The 21,642-nt window shown below is 42.3% G+C and overlaps 1 protein-coding gene across 21 annotated transcripts in view; it reads left to right on the top strand.

The window, feature by feature from the left end:
* The window catches only part of LOC119649465 (sorbin and SH3 domain-containing protein 2), a 410,936-nt gene that overhangs the window by 208,500 nt on the left and 180,794 nt on the right, over window positions 1–21,642 (top strand). The gene's annotated exons all lie outside the window — the stretch shown is intronic.

Here is a 21,642-nt window from a genome sequence, read left to right as displayed (position 1 = left end):
TTCCAAAAGCGCTCTCGATGGTGGTCTCGGTTACACTCATCCTTGGACAATCATCATGGCTCACGTTTCTTACTGCCTCTCTCCATCCACAAAATAACCTGCTCCATTCAAACATTCTTGTCTTCGAGATAGAGCCTCTCCCCCGTACTATTTTCGCAAACGCTGCAAAGTTTCGGTCTGAGTCACTCCCTTCTTGGTGAAAAACATAATGATTGCATAATGAGAAATACTCCTGCTCCTCAGACATGATGCCACTTTAAAATTCTCTAGCAAATTTGACAAGCAGATCTTTTTCGGAGAACAAATGAATATGGTGCACTATCCCAACTTAACATTGTTGTTGCTCCTATGAAATATGTTTCAGTTCTCTCCAGAGCTTCTTGAGGAGCCTACACTTCTCCTCTGCGGTTCTGCACCATTCCATTTTTGATTGACCCACTCATCGGCCAGTTTGGAATAGTGGATTCCATTTTATGATATATGTAGCAATATTCATAGATGCATCCCTTTCTGAAAGTGTGCCCTAAGTGTCTAATTAAGGTATCAATCGATAGTTCGCTGGTATACGCAGCGACTCGATCGGGATTTTCTCTCATTGGCGACATAGCGGAAACAGGTGTGAATGAAGGCTTGGAGCCTATGAGTAACAGTGGTGACTACCTTCTCTGCGCTTCTCCCATATGATAACACAGCAAAGGGAACGTTGCCGTAGGAAAACCTCAACGTACCTGTAATTCCAAAATTTTAGACAAAACATCAAACGTGAACCTTGGGTGGTTAACGCATCGGGTGACATCAACGTCGATGCCACCGACGGCAAAAACAACCCTACCAATGTAGACAAATTGATCAACTCCCTCGATGTTCTTGCTGTTAATACGGATAGGAAAGGTGCAATGACAAGTCAGAGCGACAACCTTGCTTTCATTGGCGTTTATCTTCAGTCCGACTGTGCTTGCCTCTTTTCCCGAATCTAGAGCTATCAAGCTAAGGTCGATGACTTGGAGAGAGAGAAAACTTACACCTGTTCATTCAAAACTCCTACTTGTCCTCCGGACAAGGCAGTATCAAGAACGTCGCAGATAGAATTGGACTCCGGTTTGATCTCCAAATTCCTTCAAAATTGAAGCAAGTGAAGCTTTGCCCCATCCTATGTCGCTCTCGTAATAGCTATTAACTTTCCGGAATGCTTTTCCCGGGTAGAGCATTCCAGATACACCCCTGCTTACGCTGTCGAAAGCATTCTGAAAATTGTTCCAAAGTGATCCGCAAGGTGTTGACGTGATCAGTGCAGGAGTGTTCTAGAGTTGAATCCAGCCTGCTCTCTGCCGATTCAACTTTTGTGATATTTGTTAATACGTTTCAGGATAATTTTCGCTGTTGTCGTCACACACACTTCTCCAATTGTCGCACTCACGACGTGTATCCTTCTTCGGAATCTTGGCAATGATACCCTCTTTCAACTCACTAGCGGAGACCTCAGATACCCAGAAGTTACTGGTAAGTACAAGAAGTAACTCTACAAAGGCAATATGTTCAGCGATGAATAGTTCCACGAGGAGACTATCGAGCGCAGTAGCCTTGGAGCCAATTGTTATGATTGCTGCTGATTTCATTCACAAGGATCGGTAGGTAGGTATCAGTGGCCACTCCGAGGGGGCGAATTAGTGCTGTGGTGGATCATTTTGATGCCGTAACCTTCTAAGACCATAACTGCAGAGGGGAAAAATCCAGCCGGCTCACATTTTACAAGGCAGTTCGTGACATTCACAAAGAAAAGAATGCCTCCCACCCTGCAATTCGAGTTTACCTGAGGTCCTCAAAGAATGGTTTAAATAGTATCCACATCAAACTAGAGCTAGACAACCGCAAAGAAAGTGCATGCGGGTTTCTCCTCTTCTCCGCATCTATAACCTTCTATTCATTTGCACGTGTCTGGCACAGGAGCTCCCTCCATCTGGTTTTGTTATAGCGGATCAAATCCTCTTTGATGTGGTACACATATCGAGGTTTGCGACTACTAGATAGTATGAGTAGATTCCACGCTTAACAATCGCCATAAAGACACAGACTGTGCCCACCGAGTGGCTGCCGCGTGCAGAGCCCCGCCTGACCAGTCTGCTGGCCCTCTCATTCCTCTCTAGGTTCCTATGACCGGGAACCCAAAGGAGGGTAACTTTGAGCATGCTACCTAGACTGTTCGTCGCGTTCTTGCAGTGCCCTACCAAACGGGAGGATGTCACCGCTGAGTATAAAGCCTTAATAGTCGTTTGTTTACCAGTCTGAATGGCAATGCTACTCTTGGGTGCTACTCTTTGGCTAGTCGTGTCCACTGACGAAACCTGGCCGTACGACTCGGATATTCTGTGTGTATCGGATAAAACACCCGCAGCGACTCCTGGCACTCATAGTTTTGCAACACGTTGCGGGTCTTCCACTCTGCCCTAGTTAGAAAGTTAATAGCAAAGTTTCTGATGAAGTTGGGTTTCCCGCTGGCGTAATCCATGGGGAATGCCCAGAGTTCCCGGGGTACTCCGTCTAGGAAGTTACTATGACCATGAAACTGCGCTCTCCAGTATCCGGACTCATGCAGTTTGACAGCACTGCCGCACTGCAGCACTGCCCGTTACAGTGTATTTAATATGGAGGTCTAAGGGGGCGATGTGTAGGAGTAGAGAGACTATTTGCCGGGCGGAACTACAGAGCCACGATAGCACATACTCACGAGTTTCTTTGAATCCTGTTAAGCTTCTTTCTATTGTACTTTTTGCTCAGCGCCTGCTACCACATAATAGAACCATACGCTAGGATGGGGCGTATTTCGACGGTGTACATACCGAGAACCATCCTCGACCGGACACCCGATTTCCTTGCAGAAGTCTTCTTGCAGGCATTGTAGGCTATACACGCCTTTTTAACCTTCAGTTCAACGTTTACAAGGGTTAGAACTCGACCAGAGATTGCGAACCCTGGCGAAATGTTCTCTGCACCTCTGGAGTGTCTCAGGGCACATACTACACTGTACTTCCTGATATTTGGCGTGGTATTGGGCTTCATTCACGTCACGTTCGCCCTTATCCATGGCGGCACTAAAAAATGTACGTTCCGGACGGTTCCGGACGTCACATCATCTTCGCGAACGCCAAAGAAAAAAGCACTTTTGATGGTGACAAAATAGCCAATAATATCTCCGGTGAGCTGCCCAATAAATCAAAACGTGTTGAGCTTCGCGGGTTGAGGCTTCTCACCCCTGCGAAAACAAGCTATCAAATAGGCAAGCGCAGATAAACGACCATCAGATGATGATCTCAGTTCAGGTCCATAGATAGCTCCCAAATCACTGCTAATACAAGTGCCATGTCGATCTGATGAGATGAACGCATTTGACAAAATGCCAGAAATTTCTCTTCACTGCCATTACGCTCTTCGGGATCGTGTTTTCCCATCACATCTCCAAGCAAGCCTTTCCTGGACTACGTTGGCTTCCTTAAAGAAAGCATTCTTCTCTTGTCTCAAAGGTTTCAGATATCATGCGGATAGCATTCTATTTGATTCTAGTTCCCACGACGAGGATACGTCTTGAAGATGCGGTAAAACTATTGATTCGACTCCAGATTTATGATTACTCTCGTCAGGCTTGCCAGAAAGCAACCGCAAAGTATTGCAAGAGGGTGAAGAATGCTGACCTACCATTCTTCCCCGTCTAACCCCTACCAACCTCCCTCGCCTAACCCCAGAATGCACAGTACGTATCGCTGAAATTTCTCCTGAATTGTAATCATGCGTGTACGGAGCGTCTCATTTTCCAGATTTCAATCATAGATTGTTGACAAAAACAAGTTCTTTTCCGTATGATCAGTTCGATTCCGAAACGGGGTAGCCACTTCCGAAACATAATTGCAAACTTCCAGCCCACAATCTCTTATCCCCTTTAGTCACCCTTAGAGACAAGTAGCGAATACTTTGAATGAACTCTACACCCCCCAGCTCACAAAGGAGTTATTTCCTCAGAGGCACTTCCTTCACATAGTAAACTCAATTATTACAGCTGGCGCTGGCACCAGATACTCTCTGAGGCGCTAGGGTGTTACACCACCTTTCAGACTTTCATCTCTGCTTCTTTCAAACATCCTTGGAACTGTCCATGATGAAGTTGAAGTAGGCTGATCATCAGCAGATGAAGTGCCTCCAAAAACCTAATACTAAGCACCTTATTCAGTAAACGTAAAGTATTTTGTGCAATTTTTTAAGCCCTTTTGCTCCCAAGTAGCAATTCGGTTGATGTGCATATCCTCAGTTATTCTAGCGCACATAGCCATGGATTTCGTTGCTTCTAATTTCTAATGTTAGGCACCATTCGATTGAGAAAGGCGCTAGGGTGTGCCAAATAGCTATAAGCAAAGAAAAAAGGTACATCCGAAAATGTTGCTTCAAATTGGAAGAGATATGTTGTGAAGCTCCAGCCGTCATTCATCTTTCAACTAACTTATCAATATGACGTACCCCGACGAACTGTTCAAGTTCTCTTTCAAGATGTTGAACCCCATTCACTGCTGTGCAAGGGATAAAAAAAAAGAAAAAGGGGATATTCGAGGGGGACTGAAAAATACCGGAATTATTTCTTAAAAGCTATTTATTTTTCTTTTTATACAAAACAACCCTATCCCTACAAAATAGTGTCCATTACAGCTAATATATTATTCCTATTCATAGTTCCACTACCCAAAACTTTTCTTGTAGTAATCTTTATAAATGGTTGACGCTTCTAATTTTTTTCTTGATCCCTTCAATATGATCAAATCGATGTACTTTCATGCCTAGGACATTTTTAGCTAGAAACCTTTGAACTTTTTGGGTGTCAGTCGGTTCCCTAGGAACAAACGTGACAGCAACTCTTTATATTCCGATATCTTCGTTAAAATTCGCTGAACTTCCCTTCAAGATAACGCACTAGTCACTGACGATTGATTAATCGTGAGGGCTATCTCACTATTTTGACGTTGACGTTGATACCAGTAAGTACGAGGCCTGTTCAACACATCTGTCGTATCCAGGTCTGCCCCGAGGGGGGTGAGAAAGACTGAAGATTTCAATGAAAAAAAAGGAGATCACAGGGGGCCATATATTTTCACCCCAGGCCCGCCGGTTCCTGGCTAAAAGAAACTGCCACACTATCCCATAGTATTATAATTAGTAAGAGTGACCCCTTTGCGACTTGACTTTGGTGAGATCGGGACTTCGTAAAATTGGAAACCATCCACTTAGGTCGTTAGCCACTTGACCTTCTTTGTGTTGCTTATGGCAAGCGGATAAGCCAGTCTTGCGGTCGGTCAATATATTCTAATACTAAAAACTGTAATCATCATACATCGCTTCACATTTAGGAACATCTCGTGAGCCACCTAACCAATTCTGACCAGCCATAGCTTCACGAGTCACCCATACAGTTTATGCTTATTCCAAAACTCGAACTAGAAGGGTTTGATAATTTTCAAAACTGACCTAGTGTTTTGAATGGTAAGGTATAGTATAACCCTATGTTCCTTTAAAAATTAAATTAATTATTAATTAAAATTAAAAACCAATAAAAGTCCTTGTTCTCTCCCCTATGTGGGGTAACTCCTCTTGCCAGTCTTTGTGCCGACCCCTAACATGGTCTAAGTTATTATTTTATTTCCACGAAAGATCGCTAGCTTACACCAAAAAAGGCAATTGCAATGCTTCATTACCTACGTATAAAGGATTTAAGTAATTGAATGACAATCCAGCGAAATGCAAATTGATGATACCGTGATGAAGCTCACAAAGTATAACACACTGAACGAAAAGAGGAATATGTATCCGTACTGGTCCGAAAATCAAGCAACCAAAATTCCTCCCAAAAGGAAGGATGATTTCATTTGGCCATGTCATACAATAGGAGTACAGAGAGACTGAGTCTGTAGAGGGAGGAGTGGTCGAAAGGGCACTCTTATGTGAACCTCAATGGCAAAGATTCTAGCAATGTTCTGGACAATTTAACGGCATTTTTTCAAAAAATATACGATTGGTTTTTGGTTTTTTAAAATCATTTTTATTTTTAAGAAATAGGTAACAATAGTACATAGATTGGAAAAATGAACAATAAAAAACAATCTTTTAAAATAACAAAAATAACTTAAATCTAATGGCCACTGTGGGCTCTCAAAATTTTTGAATAACGATTTACAGACAGAAAAGAGAAACAGTAAGAAATGAAAATCTAATTTTACAATAAGTTGTCGGGAAATGGTCAAAAACCCGACAGAATTCACTTGGCCTTAGTGGCAAATAAAGAAATATAAAAAGTAATAATAAATATTTGATCGCTTCAAAAGATACTTTTAACTTAAATTATTGTTCTTAAAACTATCATAATTATAGATTTTATATTACACATTTTTTTCTTTTTTTTTACAATAACATCCATACAAAAAAAACAAAGAATAATAACGTATGTATTTATAAGTTACAACTGGAGACAAAATCAGCACCCGTTCAATGTATACATATTTACAAAGCCCCACCAAGAAACAAATGGCAGGACTGAGCACGGCCACCGCTAACCGGCATCCCGCAGCCACCAGTACCAAGATTTCTCTTTTTCATCCCGCTTAATGTCAATTGCTCTCGCTCTGGAGTATCTCCAGTCGAATCCCGGAGCCTCCACTGTCAAATTCGGGGGGTATTCTATCCTTTTGTCCGTGGCCCGTCTATGTATATGATACATAACCGGATCACCGGCAGAATCAAGAATTAGACCATTCCTGTCAAGATACACGAACGCTTCGGGAGGAATGAAGCCTGTCGTGAGAGTTTTCTCGAAATACCCATCATTTGGGTAGAACGGCTGCGAAACCCAAGGGTTCTCACCATGCGAAGCAGATCGCACTATATGATTCCGAGTCAATTCAAAACTAACTAAAATTATGAATAGGACCGCAAAAGGAAGAAACACTGCTTGACTAGACGCAAATTACTTCGAAGCCCAGACAACGCAATCGAAAGGAAGGAGAAATCCTCGGCGAATTATACCCTTGGCTGATATCTTGCCAATCTGTTATATCTTTGATTTTTCTATTTTATTCGGTGTCTCTGGAAAAAATCATATTTGAAATTTCAAATGACACCAGTGACTAGAAAAAGTCAATTCGGTATTTCCTTGAAACACCATGTTACCCCGGGCTCAGAAAAATACTCTCAGCAACGTTGTCAAATGAGATTTTTTCAAAATGTCGTATTGCTGTCTCAATTTTAATTTAATCGGCTGCAACACGTAATCATTAGTCTCCATATTACCCTACACTGTCCAAAATCATTTTAATTTTATAATGAGACAAATTTTGGTTTCCACATTCGACGGCTCGTTCAACACATGACACCTCAGCGCCTCGACTCACACCCCAGCCACACGGAAAAACCATACCAATGTCATTGTGTTGTGTAATGAGATATTTACGGTCGCATCTAAAATAGAGATTCAGGTGCAACAGTCACTGTTCCTATCAATGTTTCCATGGCGTAAGGGCTTTTAACAGATCTAATTAACTTGATATGTAAACAAATCAGATGCGGTTAACCCAATTTCCAATTAAGGGTAAATAACCGTTGAATGGGGTGTTCAATTCTATATATAGTTTGAAGTGAAATGTGTAATTTCATCTGTAGTTAATATTTCGTAATGTAATATGTAACTTGGGGAGATACGAGAAAATTGCAATTTTCCGAAACTCTCTAAATAATTTGGATGTGATATCAAATTAGATTTCGCCCGGTTTGATGACTATATATTCTTATTAAATTATGCATAATGTTGATTACCCAAATTTTGGAGTGTGTCTTGATATTAGAAAGTTGGTTGACTGAGAGTTATGATCTCTTTATTTCTCAGATTGAACAAACCTCGATAAAATTTTCATCTGATAATGCCCTTTTCATATTGATGCATTTAACAAATGAGGTTGGTGGTTATAAATTTCATCTAGGGTCAACATTTAGGTAAATTGAACTCGTTATTATATACTGGCACTTTCTGGCTAAATCGCAGATATCGGAGGATCAGCAAAGTGAAAAATGTTTAGCCGCGATCAGATGACTCCGTTGTCAAGTAGATATGGACTCAAAAAAATTTCAATCCAAAACTGTAATCCTCACTCATATCATGTTTGTGAATAAATACAGGGGAACAAATAACTCCTGGCAACCACTTTTGGTTACAGTGTTCCCACAGCAAAGGTCAAGCTGCTTTATAAATTCCCCTTTGACAAGATAAAACTGCCCGTATTGCTCTTTAAATTTTCCAATTACATAGTCACCGCACTTAAGTGCAACTGAAGCAAGAGGGGGAAAGGGGTCTTGGCATTCCGGTAAGGTTGCTCTTGGTGCCGGTTAGCTCTGCTTTCAAAGTTGACGATAGTCTTTTCGGACAGTTATTTGGTCAATTTGTTTTTGTGCGAAGTTTTGGCCATCCCTTTATAGTTTGCAAATTTAGGGTGAAAAGGATATAAATCACACGAAACCGCTTCGATAGTGATCGTGCGTTTTGCAGACGTCACTATCTGACTTCTCCCCAAGTATGTAGGCTGGCTTCAAACGGTCGATAGAGATATTTGGCTGCTCGCCGTGAATGTTGGCGAGAAAAGTTTTCTATGAACGGTGGAGGTTCGGGAAAGGACCATCGTTCAGCATTTGCGTCATACCTTTGACGCCATTGTGTCTTACGGAGATATGCTCCTAGAACCAAAGTTCTCGAAACTGAGCGTTTTGTCTTCACCGTGCCGTCACCCGGTCACTAGTCTGAGCTGCCCGGTGATTAAGGAAACCGGAGCCTTGATTGCTGAGATCTGACGGCGTAAGCCAGGAAGCTTGAGAGGAAATGCGACCAGTTTTTTTTGACTTTCGAACCCTGGGACTGGATACATGCTTGCACCCAAGCGCGTGTCGACTTGACTGGATGGTTAGATGAGGCGCTTGCTGACAACCTGTGCAGTCGCCTTGAATCCTAGATGAGACAATCAATGGATCTGAAAGCTGGAGGCACGTATGGTCGAGCAGCCTGCATGGAAATATCTTTGAAAGAGTCTATTCGAGCATCAACGCCTGGAATGTTTATTTTCTTCATTTGGAGTGAAAATAGAGAAGCGAAAAATTGTTATAGCTCCTCATCACCTCGTTGCGCTCGTGCTATCGCTGAGTAGTCGGGTGATCTGACATTTCTTCGATTCGAGAGAATGCGTCGGCTATGATGTTGTCCTTCCAAGGAAGCTTTGTCCAGTTTCTAATATAAGGCGAAGGTAAGTGGCACGAAGTCGCGTCTCTTGAGCATGTTTCTGACCTGCTTGACAGCCAAGTAGGCAGCGAGTAACTCTTGCGTCCATGGGAAGCGCAAGTGGCGCTCCAGCTGGAGGATATGCGAGCAAGATGGTTTGCGCGAGGTTGTATTTTGTAGCAAATTTCAAGTCGGTATTAGTAAAATTGATGAAGTTGAGTTTTTGAACGCCAGATTTTCTAGGCAAGGTCTTGTAATGAACCTTGAAGAAAATAGAAGGATGAGACAATCATTCTAAATGGCCGAGAATGACCTAGAGAGAAAAGCTATCCCAGAAACGTAAAAAGTTGGCGAAATTGACCTTGAAGGTCCGTCCGCAAAGACTAAAGCTCCATCAGCTCAGGAATGTGGGCGGTCCTTTGAGCGCTTTGATCCCTCATGTGTCATTAATACAAAATTAATGTGTCTATACCGGTGCGTGGGTCTGCACGGGATTTGAAACAACACAAACAAAGAAATTCGCGACGGCGCTCGACCGCGCGTGTGGAGCCATTAGTCTCCGACCCCGAGCGCCGCGGTCGAATGGGAACATCCACGACGGATCACAATCCCAATCGCAGCAATCGGGTCCGGAGGCTTACGGCTCCACACGCTCAGTCGAGCCGTTTTTTTTATTTTCCAGTTTTAGCTCGCGTTCTGGTTTACATCTGGGGGGTGGTCCCAATACATGCAAAAGGAGGGTGTACAGTTTTTTGTCATCGAATGTAGCCATGTGGGGTATAAAATGAAAGGTCTCGGTTAGTACTTAGTTTTAACATTTGTTGAAAAAGTGGGTGTGCGGGGGTCGAAAATGATAATTTCTTTAATGGACCTATTCTAAGAAACTACCCAACCGAAAAATCTGAAAAAAAACCAAGATGCTGCCACTATATGGTGCTTAGGCCCCGAAATACCCTCCATACCGATATCTGTTCAAATAAAGTTAATAATATATATTAATATAATTTCTAGTAATTGGCTGCTAAGTTGGCACTATCTCTATCCGCAATAGAAAATGTTAAAATTATCCTATTTTTCCACTTTATTTAAGACGGTAACGTTGAATAGGAGAGAACGTGGTTAGCATTACGCTCGCCTATGAATATCACCCTGAGTTGACTCAGGTACTCATTCACAGCGGAATCACCTATCATTCGATATCCAACCACGATTCAAGTGAGATTTAAACCATCACATCCCATTGCGATAGCGTAGTGCTTTAAGCAATAAGCAATCTGCACACTAGTTAGGTGAACTTATCAAGTATGGCATCCACGCGCTACCCTGAAGTCGATGGAAAGTTACTTTACCATAATACCTCTACTCACACATCGTTTGATCCAGGCGACTTGTGATTTTTCCCTTTATTGATTACATGAACGAATTCCCAACTTAGCAGACTAATTAGTAGACCCTTCATCAAAGAACTTTAACCATTGCTCTAATATCGATCGAATATCAGTTCACCCCCTCTCTCACGACAGGAGGGGTAGCATGGTGGGTACTGGGGTTTCCCGTTTAGGCTACGCGACTACTCACGCCGAAAATTATGACAAATATTTATCTATTTATCGATTTCGTGCATTAAACAGTTTTCTCAGGCTTCGTTTTTCCATGTGCGATGTCAGTTTTAGCTCTTGGAAGCAACCGATAATCTTTCATGCTTATCAATGGCTTTTCTTTGGCAGAAGTTTTCTTGGCAGTATTCTTCCGTTCAGTAGCAAGCTTGGAATCATCAAACTATGTATTCTGCTCGGTTTTTCCACCGGAGCCAGAATGTCCAAGATAGTTCCAATGATAAGCTCTTTGCAAACTTCATTTGCTGTAGCTCCAGCCGCACAGAAATATGGTTTATTTGTGGTTGCTGTGGCCAATGTTTTTCAATGCTAGGTTCACAGTCGTTTGCCTTGTAGCACGCCAATTCGGTATTTACTATCAGCGTTTCTCGTGATGGTTCTTCTTTAATTTTCATCCCCTTCCGTATCAGGGCCGGCTGGTCTAGATCAAATTCGCCCCTTTTGTCGGGAGTCAAAAGATCCCAGTTTATTGTATCTTGCCTGATGTTCTTTCGGTCGTCCTTTAGTCGTTATCCTCCTTTGATGTTCCGACTACACTTAGGTAGTGAGTCCTCATGAGCGTGAATTTCATAACCACATCATCGAAGAAACCTCTTTCCCGATTTGTCTACGATAATCGCGAATCATAGGGTACTATGCCACTGTTAATTCACTATCCTCACCTCCGTAACCGCCTTTAGTAGTCGGCTAGCACTCGAAATTATAGACTGGACTTTTGTTTGAAAATCAAGGTAGAGTGTGATAGTTCGCAATTCGTTATGATTGCTCTTTGTATGTGGGTTATTGACTCAAACGACAAAGGTATGTTTGATGTCATGCCTTGAGGAGTGTCTAAGGATTATTCACAAGAAGGGCACTTTTCTTAGCAGACGTTTATAAGTCATGATGAATTTACCTCGCGCGCGCAAAGTCCACAGTCTCTCATTTCTTACGTTCAAATTGGACTCATTTTTTGCTAATCAAACAACCTATAGTAAGCTTTTGTCGTTTCGAATGATATTCGCAAGGTTTCTCAAGTGAGCGCACTTTTTATCGGAACGCACACATATTGATTCTTGATCCTTCTCCGTTACATTGTTCACTGCTGTGGGGTCCGCCTGTTAAATTTCGTTTCTCTTCATTAAGTTCAAAGTTTTGCAATAGAATTGTTACCAGTATTGGGAGGGATGATAACGGTAAATTGCAATAACATCAGTAAGAAATGAAAGACAGTATGGATACCTCATGCTCCAAAAAATGGACAGGGGACATATGCAAAATATTCTGTTTTTGTAAATGAAATTGTCTTCATATCATCATGTTGATATCCTTGAGGTCGCTGTATTCATAAGAAGATAAAAATACGGCAAGGGAAGTCATTGTTTTTTAAAAGGACGAAAATGCCAACCAAACCATTTACTAACAATTCAACAATCAACCCACTCTCTGAAGGATTTTAGGCAAGGTTTAGGCTTGCCTTAATAAGGAACTCCAAACACCCCGGTTTTACGCCGAGGCCCACCAGTTCGATATTCCTAAAAGCTTTCTGGCGTCCCGACCTACGTCATCGCTTCATCTCAGGCAGGGTCTGCCTCGTCTTCTTTTCTTAACATAGATATTGCACTTATAGACTTTTCGGGCTGCATCTTCCTCACCCATACGGATTGAGTGACCCGCCCACCGCAACCTATTGAACCGGATTTTATCCACAACCTGATGGTCATGATATCGCTCATAGATTTCGTCATTATCTAGATTACGGAATCGGCCATCCTCATGTAGGGGAAAAAAATTCTTCTCCCAAACGTGGCCAAAAGTTTGCAATTTTTTTGCTGAGAACCCTAGTTTTCGAGGAAATCATAAGGACTGGCAAGATCATAGTCTTCTACAGTAAGAGCTTTGACCCTATAGTGAGACATTTCGAGCGGAACAGTTTTTGTAAGCTGAAATAGGGTCTGTTCGCTCTCAACAACCATACGGGGATTTCATCCTCATAGCGGTTAATGGTAGTAATTTCCCACCCTAGATAGGAGAAATTTTCAACGTTCTCAAAGTTGTAGTCTAATATCTTTAGTGTTTTCGTTTGACGATGTTGTTCATTCTTTGGCTTTAGGTGCTGACTTTGCCACCATATACTTCATCTTACCTTCATTAATGTGCAACTCGAGATCTCGCGCCGCCTGCTCGATCTGGATAAAAGTAGACTGTACATACTGGGTTGTTCTTCCCATAATGTCAACATCGTCAGCGTAGGTCAGTAGTTGGGTGGACTTAAAGAACATGGTACCTTTCACATTTGCGTCTGCATCGCGAATCACTTTCTCCAGGGCCAGGTTGACGAAGACGCATGATAGGGCATCTCCTTTTCTTAGACCTTTGTTGATTTTGAATGGTCTCGAGAGTAATCCTGTTGCTTTTATCTGGCCTCGTACATTGGTCAGGATTAGTCTAGTCAGTCTTATCAATTTCGTCGGCATACCGATTTCTCTCATGGCCGTGTACAGTTTTACCCTGGCTATGCTATCATAACATGTTGCTGATTTGCCTGGAGTGAAGCCTCTTTGGTATCGGCCAATGATGTTCTTGAGGTATGGGGCTATCCGGCCTAGCAAGATAGCCCAAAATATATTATAGATGGTAGTCAGCAACGTGATACCTCTATAATTGTGCACTGCATGGTATCTCCCTTTTTGTGTATGGGAGAGATAATGCCTGCACTTTTTGTAATCGGTCGCCTCCATATTTAACCAATTCGGCTGCAATTCCATCGGCTCCTGGCGACTTATGATTTTTAAGCCGGTTGATTGTACGGACTGTTTCTTCTATGCTTGGTGGTGGCAGCATTTGTCCGTCATCTACAGTTGGCGGGACCTCCAACTCGCCGATATTTTGATTGTTGAGCAGTTCATTAAAATACTCAAATACTACTGATTGTCAGAGGGGATTGTAGGTGGTGATAGTAATCCAAATCTATATTGGCCCCCCAATATGTTCTGACATTCATCAAGGCTGAGAGGTGGCGGCATTCAATCAGCATGTGCCAATCTGATTGGAAGTGGTCCTGTCTGGAGAGGCCCACATATGTTTGTGAACCGCTTTCCGCGCAAACCAGGTACTTACAAAAACCATTTCGTGCGATACTGCTAACTGAATAAGCTGTAGTCGGATGTCATTGGTATTCCCATGTAAGCTATGAGAACCGACGTATCGCCTGAATACGGGCTCCGTCTCTACTTGGCTTCCCAAGTATGATTTTGATATCATATCTGGGAGCGACTTCGTGAGTTCGTTCTACTACCTCGTAGAAGGTATCCTTCTCCGACCCTACAGTCTTTTCTGTAAGGCGTGAACGTTAATGAGGCTTATATTTCTAAATTTGTCTCGCAAGCGCAGTGTGTTTTCAAAGCAGGTTCCATTTTTTGGCAGACTAAGAAAACTACTCCGAGAACATGCTTTACTGGATGGTCACTATAACATATGGTGTAGTGACTCTTCTCCAGGAAACCGGTCTCTGTGCAGTGCATCTCCTGCAACGCTGTTATATCAGCCCTATATTAGGACACGAAGTCTAAGGTTTAGTTACTATGCAATGGTTCCTAGGAAAAAACTTTCGAATAATATAACTACTTGGGATCACAACAAAATACCCATCTACAAATTGTACTTTTCTTAATCCTAAGCCAGAGAACCAAAATATAAAAGTCAGTTACAATAAATTATTCATTTCGAAACACGACATCCATATTAACTCCCAATTCAACTTCACTTAAACTTTTCCAGCTCCAGCCATATCCTGACAACACCAATCCCATTAAAGCCAAGTGACATCTCACCTACATACAGTCATATATCCAAAAAATATTTAAATTTATGGCTTGATCGCCTCCTCTGGCACGTATCCAAAATTTACTACGTGATTACTTGTGACCTGATATAAAATAACTCAAGAAAAGCGTATTAACGACAATTTTGATTTTTAATTACTTCATCCCCAGACTTGAGACGCTGTACGGATAATTGGTACGGTTTTGATGGAAATTTCCTTCGCGTTCATTTAGCCGCCTCGTTTGATACTTGCTAGGAGGATGGGAAAATTATGTGATGATATGAGTAATATTGATGTTCGGATAATTTAGGGCGCAGTGAAGTGGAAGTTGAAAGAGATGATGAGGGAAGAAAATTGTCATCGAGAATTGGATTCGATAGGAGCATTGGGTCGATGGTATCACATTTCAGTGCTTCTGAAAGGGAATCTATAGGATACTATCGGAATTGTACACAACTAGAATTTTATTGGATGATATCAACAAGATAACAAACTGTAAACTTTCAAAGGGCAATAGCGGAAATAGCGTCTTCGGCAAGTTCTAATGTGAACCAATTTCATTCCCAATTCATTTAGAAATGAAATAAAGATATTATATTTTCCCTTTCGTATCCTAAATCTCTTAAAGATATCCCCCCCCCCCCTTCTCTGTATTTTCCGCAACCACCTACGATGGCTATGACAATATGACTTTCCAGCCGAATTTCGGGATCTACATATTCTGTCGGAATAATCTCAGGATTCCTAGTTGTTACTGTCCTATTTTCTTTGAATTAGTATTCAGCAGGAATTTAGCCGATGTTGCTCGTTTTTTTTCCGAAAACAAAGATTGCGAAGAGAAATTGCTTCGACATTTCTTAGCAGCTTTCGGAGATTTTTGGGCTGCCTCCGATGCATGTTCAGATCTTCTTTTTGCTTCTAAACAAAGTGCCAACTGTTCTTCTACTGCTGCAATAAAATAAATGCTTCACATGAGAAAGATCCATATCCTTGTCAGGTTGGATGTCGGTGGGGCAAAGCATTTTAGGAACTATACTCAATAAGGCGTCGTTTTTCCCTTATTTTGGCTTCTGATATTGAGCATCTTGTTACGGCTTCTGCAAGATGGGAGACTCCTTGCGAAACTACTTGCAAACAATCTCGCGGATGTAAATATGGAAAAAATTTCAAGCACAATAATTCGTATTCGGTAATTCGTCAAATAACTCAATTTTTACCTCCACAACTTACAGTGACACCTAAGAAAGCTCAATAAAAACTTTTAATAAGGTAACTATCCATTTTATCAAGGGCGGATATTTTTCCAACCCAGTATTCAAAAAAACTATCTTCGCTGCACTGCAGGTGTATGGATGGCTTAGTTGTTGGGGCGTTAGGCTGCTTTTGTAAAAGGTCACGGTTTAAATAATTTCGGACGAGCGCAATGCTGACCACATTGCCTTGTAGGCTGTACCGTAGTGCTGGATTGTACTGTCACGGTCTTGACTGGAATGGTAAAATGCCCTTTTAGGTCTTGATTCAATTGGATTGTCACCCCTGCGCATATCTATAAACAAACTCATTTTGATGTATGCAAACATCGTCTAGTTGTAAAGTTAAACCATCAGATTAGAAGGATACTGCTAGCATGAGTCCCACGGCGCTAGACGCACCTCCGCATAATGTACGGAAATTTCTTTGGTAAACGTCAAATAGTTCTCATGCCTGCCGACCATATAATTCCCAGATTCATCCTCGCCAGGAGATCGCAGGTATTTGGGCAGGCACATAGAACTTCTTAAAGAAAATCCAAAAAAGGACTGTCCCAATACTCGGAAACAATATAGTATCTGAAGCAAAAGCTAATCTGTTGTATGTCAATGGAAGTACTAGACCATGCTTCATGCTTATGCCGCTTTCCAGGAGCTCATCACAGAAATTGAAAAGACGGTATCCGAAAATGAATACGCTTTAGACGCATTTGGGAACATCGTAATAATAATAATAATCGTTGGCGCAACAATCCATGTTGGATCAGGGCCTTGAAGTGTGTTAGAGCACTTCATTCAAGACCGTAACGGTACACTACGAGGCAATGTGGTCAGCATTGCGCTCGCCCGAGATTATTACCCTGATTTGACTCAGGTATTCATTCACAGCTGAGTCGACTGGTATCCGACGTCAAATCACGATACAAATTCCACTGCCACCAGTGAGATTTGAACCGCGACCTTCCGTACGACAGCCTTGTGCTCTAACCACCCAGCTATCCGGACACATCGTAGCTACCTGCAAATACGCATCATTCGAGGCAATTTCGACGCTATAAGACAACGTTGAATTGATCCGCTGCCAATCTGTTAGTGTGGTCGGGCGAAAGTCTCTTAAGGGAGGACGTCTTAAGGTTACCAAAAGGAGGAGGGAAGGTTTCTTTTTTCTCTGTTAAGGCTGCTGGTAAATGGCACATTCGATGACACCTGGGGAAGAAAAAGTCTTTTTGGAGCATCCAGCCGTAATTACCAACAAGTCTGCGGATACAGTATGTGACCACTGAACTGCAACTTTGCAGATAATCCACCGTTGGTGTATCGATAAAGGACTCTGGGCTAGTTCATCTTATCAGGGGTGAGAGTCCAGCTGGTATGAACAAACAAGTATTACCAAGTACATCTTAACTCCGAGATAACGTGGATTCAACATCCAAAATCATATCGATAAATCTGGGGGCACAACAACAACGGATGCGTTGAAAGTCAGTCTTAATGTTCGCGTACAATGTACGGTCATGCATTCTTCTGAAATTCCTTTGGCGAACATCCGGTGGTTCAGATCACTGTGGCTCATATGGTTTTCGAATCTATCTTTGAGAAGGATTGCCCTACCGCTGCCACAAAAGGAGAGAGAGATTGCAGACTTGATCATCTTTATCAACGATTCAGACGGACGGTTGGAAGACGGATCGATTTCGGGAGCTCTCTAAAAAGAAGCTAACCCGACCTTTCAGAAACCTGTTGACCATATTCCAGGGGGATGTAGATGCCATTTTATTGGCAGCAGGACGTGGTGGCATGATGAGCAGTAATTAGCAACAACTTGTCTACCAGTTGCTACGGAGCTTGAACCAGTTGCTGTTAAAACTTAGCCCACTGAACGCAATCTTCCTGAAGTTAGTGCCAATGCACTCAAACATCGTTGATAATGAGGAGGCTGACAGTCTGACTCGTCAAGGCTCTGGCTCCAGATTGGTGGAACCAGAACCATCATTTGGCATCCGAACTGTCAAGTCTGCTCTGAAGGGTAAAATTGCAGGATTGTATGCAGCCGAGTGCTTTTAGCTGCGGCTTTCCCCACGAAAATATTTGAATTAATAATATTGGCAAAGTAAAACATTCGAATCTATTCCGGCAGGCAAGCGGTTTTACATGCACTGTACCTAAATTCCACGTCAGGCTAACACGAAATCATTACTAATTAAGAGGCTCACCAAAAGTCTACCTCTATAGGGATGGATTTTTGCCTAATGCCTTCTATTGTCCGCACTCTCAGAGGGAATACGAAAAGATTTATACAGTAAATTCGGGCGACGTGAGCGTCTCCCAGGTTAAAAGAACCGTGTTTGATATCTAATGGAATACTTTTCGTTAGACTGTTACCTTGAGGAAGTCTGGTCTGATGAGCTCGACTATACCCAATATAAAAAGAAGAGCACGCTATATGCATTTAAGACGGCAATGATGCCGAGGTCCACCAATTCGATATCCCTAAAAGCTGTCTGGTGTCCTGACCTGCGCCATCGCTCCATCTTTGGCAGGGTCTGCCTCGTCTTCTTTTTCTACCATCGATATTGTCCTTATAGACTTTCCGGGCTGGACCATCCTCATCCATACGGATTAAGTGACCTATCCACCGTAACCTATTGAGCCGGATTTTATCCACAACCGGATGGTTGTGGTATCGCTCATAGATTTCGTCATTATGTAGGCTACGGAATCGTCCATCCTCTTCGGAGGATTCTTCTCTCGAACGCGGCCAAGAGTTCGCTATTCTTTTTGCTAAGAACCCAAGTCTCCGAGGACTTCACTTCAACATCAACTTTAGTAAACGGCTAATATATTGCTATCACTTATGAATGAAAGCTGCCTTTGAAATAAATTTCGACAACATAAGTCTTATGCAAAATTTGTTAGCGAATGTTTTGTTCCTAAGTCCTTTCAACGATGTAAGATTGTAAAGCGAAGGAAACCATTTCTTGTAAAATCTAACTCCAGGAACGTTGTGGAATGGTTTTTTGATATTATGAAAAGGATGTATCCAGCACTTCATGATAAACAATTAACTTTTTTTCCAATTTTTTAATACACCCTGCCTCGATTCAGTTGACTATCGGGAACCGTGCACGACCTTTCTCGTCAAAGCTGTTGCCAGTTGTGATTTTCGACCTTAGATTAATAATAATAATCGTTGGCGCAACAATCCATATTGGATCAGGGCCTTGAAGTGTGTTAGAGCACTTCATTCAAGACCGTAACGGTACACCACAGTACACTGTGAGAGGCAATGTGGTCAGCATTGCGCTCGCCCGAGATTATTACCCTGATTTGACTCAGGTACTCATTCACAGCTGAGTCGACTGGTATCCGACGCCAAATCACAATACAAATCCCACTGCCGCCAGCGAGATTTGAACAGCGACCTTCCGTACGACAGCCCAGCGCTCTAACCACTTGAGCCATCCGGACACCTTAGATTGGAGAAATTTTTTAACAGTCTCAAAGTGGAACTCTCCTATCCTTACTGCTTTTAGTAGACCAGTGTTACTTAATGTTATTGCTGCCCGCGTGTTTCTTGTTGATATTGCAATCTCGTCAGCATGGTCAGTAGTTGGGTAGACTTGTGAAGGTATTTCTGGTATTTACATCAGAGTAGCGGATTACTTTTCCTGGGGCTGGGTTAAAAAGGATGTATGGGAGATCATTTTCTTTTTGATGATGAAAAGTCTCGGAAATGATCTTGGCGCTTTTATCTGGCCATGTATATTGGTCAGCGTCAGTTGGTCTTATCAGAACAGTCGGAATGCAAAATTCTACGATTTCATCCTGGCTGCGCTATTATAGACGGACTTGAAGCCGAATGATCGTGTAACTGATGGCTATAGTCCAACAGTTTTTCAATTGACGACTGTAATAACATAATGAGGTTACGGCGGGCAAAAGGCCATCCTAAGAGGCCGCAGACGACCAGAAGGAGAGTGCTATCCCGAAAACCTAAAAATATGGCGAACTTTGCCGTGCAGGTCCCCACAAAAATACTGAAGCCCCTACGAAGTGCTCCATCGACACGCCTCTGTGCTAGCCAGGCTCAGGAATGAGGGGTCCTTTGATCACTTCGCTCAATCACATATCAATATACCAAAATTCAAGTGCCCTTTCCCATGCGTAGTTCCGTACCGAAAAATAAATACAAAGGGTATTCGCGCGAGCTTATCGAATGACCAACACGCGAGTTAAACCTGAAAATAAATAATAAAGATGATCCGCAGCGGATCGTATCGCATTATTTTTCTTTTTTTCTTGTCTATTTTCAGGTCCAGGTCACGTTTTGTTTTTTTTTCAACGGTCCGGTGCGGACCCACTCACCGGAAATGGCACGAAAATCCCCCCAAAATGCCCGAGCCTGGCCAGCACACTGGCCTGCAAAACGCGTCGACGGAGCACTTCAATGGAGTTTCAGTAATTATGGACGGACCTTCACGGTCAATTTCGCCATTTTTTAGATTTCTGGCATTGCTCACTCAGGATGATCCTTTGACTACCGCCAATCACATTATGTCATTACACGGCCGCTGAGAGAATGTTTGATGTGGTGTTGATTTGCGTGGAATGAAGCCTCTTTGCCAAGATAGACAATGATGTTCTGGGCATATGGCGCTACCAGGTTTAGCAAGATAGCGGAGAAAATCTTAAATATGGTTGATACTTTTCCTTGCCGGGGCAGTCGTTCTAAAGTCAATCCTGGTCGAAGCTCCTTTTGTGACTGCATAGTTTTCTGTGTAGATTTGCAGCCCCAACCTGAAAGAAGAATTTGCACAGTTGGTCTCGTTTTAAGGCTCGAAAGGCTCATTTCCTTTGTTTCCTGTCTGTAATTTTTCGTTAAGAAAAAAAATTGCACCAATCTGCCTGCGGAAGTGGAAGTAAGATGTTGGTTTAGCTGGCGTTTCCCAAGTCTTATGCTCCAGTGTGGGTACCAATCTACGGTTTCGCCCTAAGACCTATACTACCCTTTGAGAGCCAAATGTTCGAATACTATTATTTAACCCTCTGCCCTCCCCCCCAAAACTTTTCTATGTTTTAAAATATTTATCCAACCGATGGTCCCGTCGTCTCTACATTTTACCCATGACAATTAATATTCTTTATTTGATCCCGAGGTGTATTCACCAATATCTCAGGGAGAATTGAAAAATGCAAGTTTATGGACAAATTATTTGGTGGGTAACTAAATTGTCATACATATTGTACCGTTTGGACAATGTTAAAGGGTCAAGAGAAAGCGCCTTCTTTTAAGTTCAACCCCTCTCTTGCTGCTATCTTTGCTAACCGTGGCGATCACTAGCCATTAAATCATGGTACCATGCCCTAAATACTAAATTATGCGGGAAATTATGAATTTCAACAGTAATAGCGCGGAAAGGGATTTCCACGAATGGGAGGAATTACTGCTTGCTTCAGATGAAACAAGTTTTGTTGGAACAGCATGAACACTGTAATCGGAGATTACTTCATAGAAGCGCTTCATTTAAACATGTTGAGCGATTTTATTAGCTGCTAGAATCTCAATTCTTTTCACGTTTGGTGGCTAGTTCTCGCTATGTTTATCAGTAAATCTGTTCAGAAACGCTAAACATGTCCATCCACTCGATCAACATAATTAGCTCCCGCGATCATGAGTGCGATCGA

This window comes from Hermetia illucens, chromosome 1 (genome assembly GCF_905115235.1).
Source record: "Hermetia illucens chromosome 1, iHerIll2.2.curated.20191125, whole genome shotgun sequence".
NCBI classification, from domain to species: Eukaryota; Metazoa; Arthropoda; class Insecta; order Diptera; family Stratiomyidae; genus Hermetia; species Hermetia illucens.
This window is presented reverse-complemented; position numbering and strand designations above follow the sequence as displayed.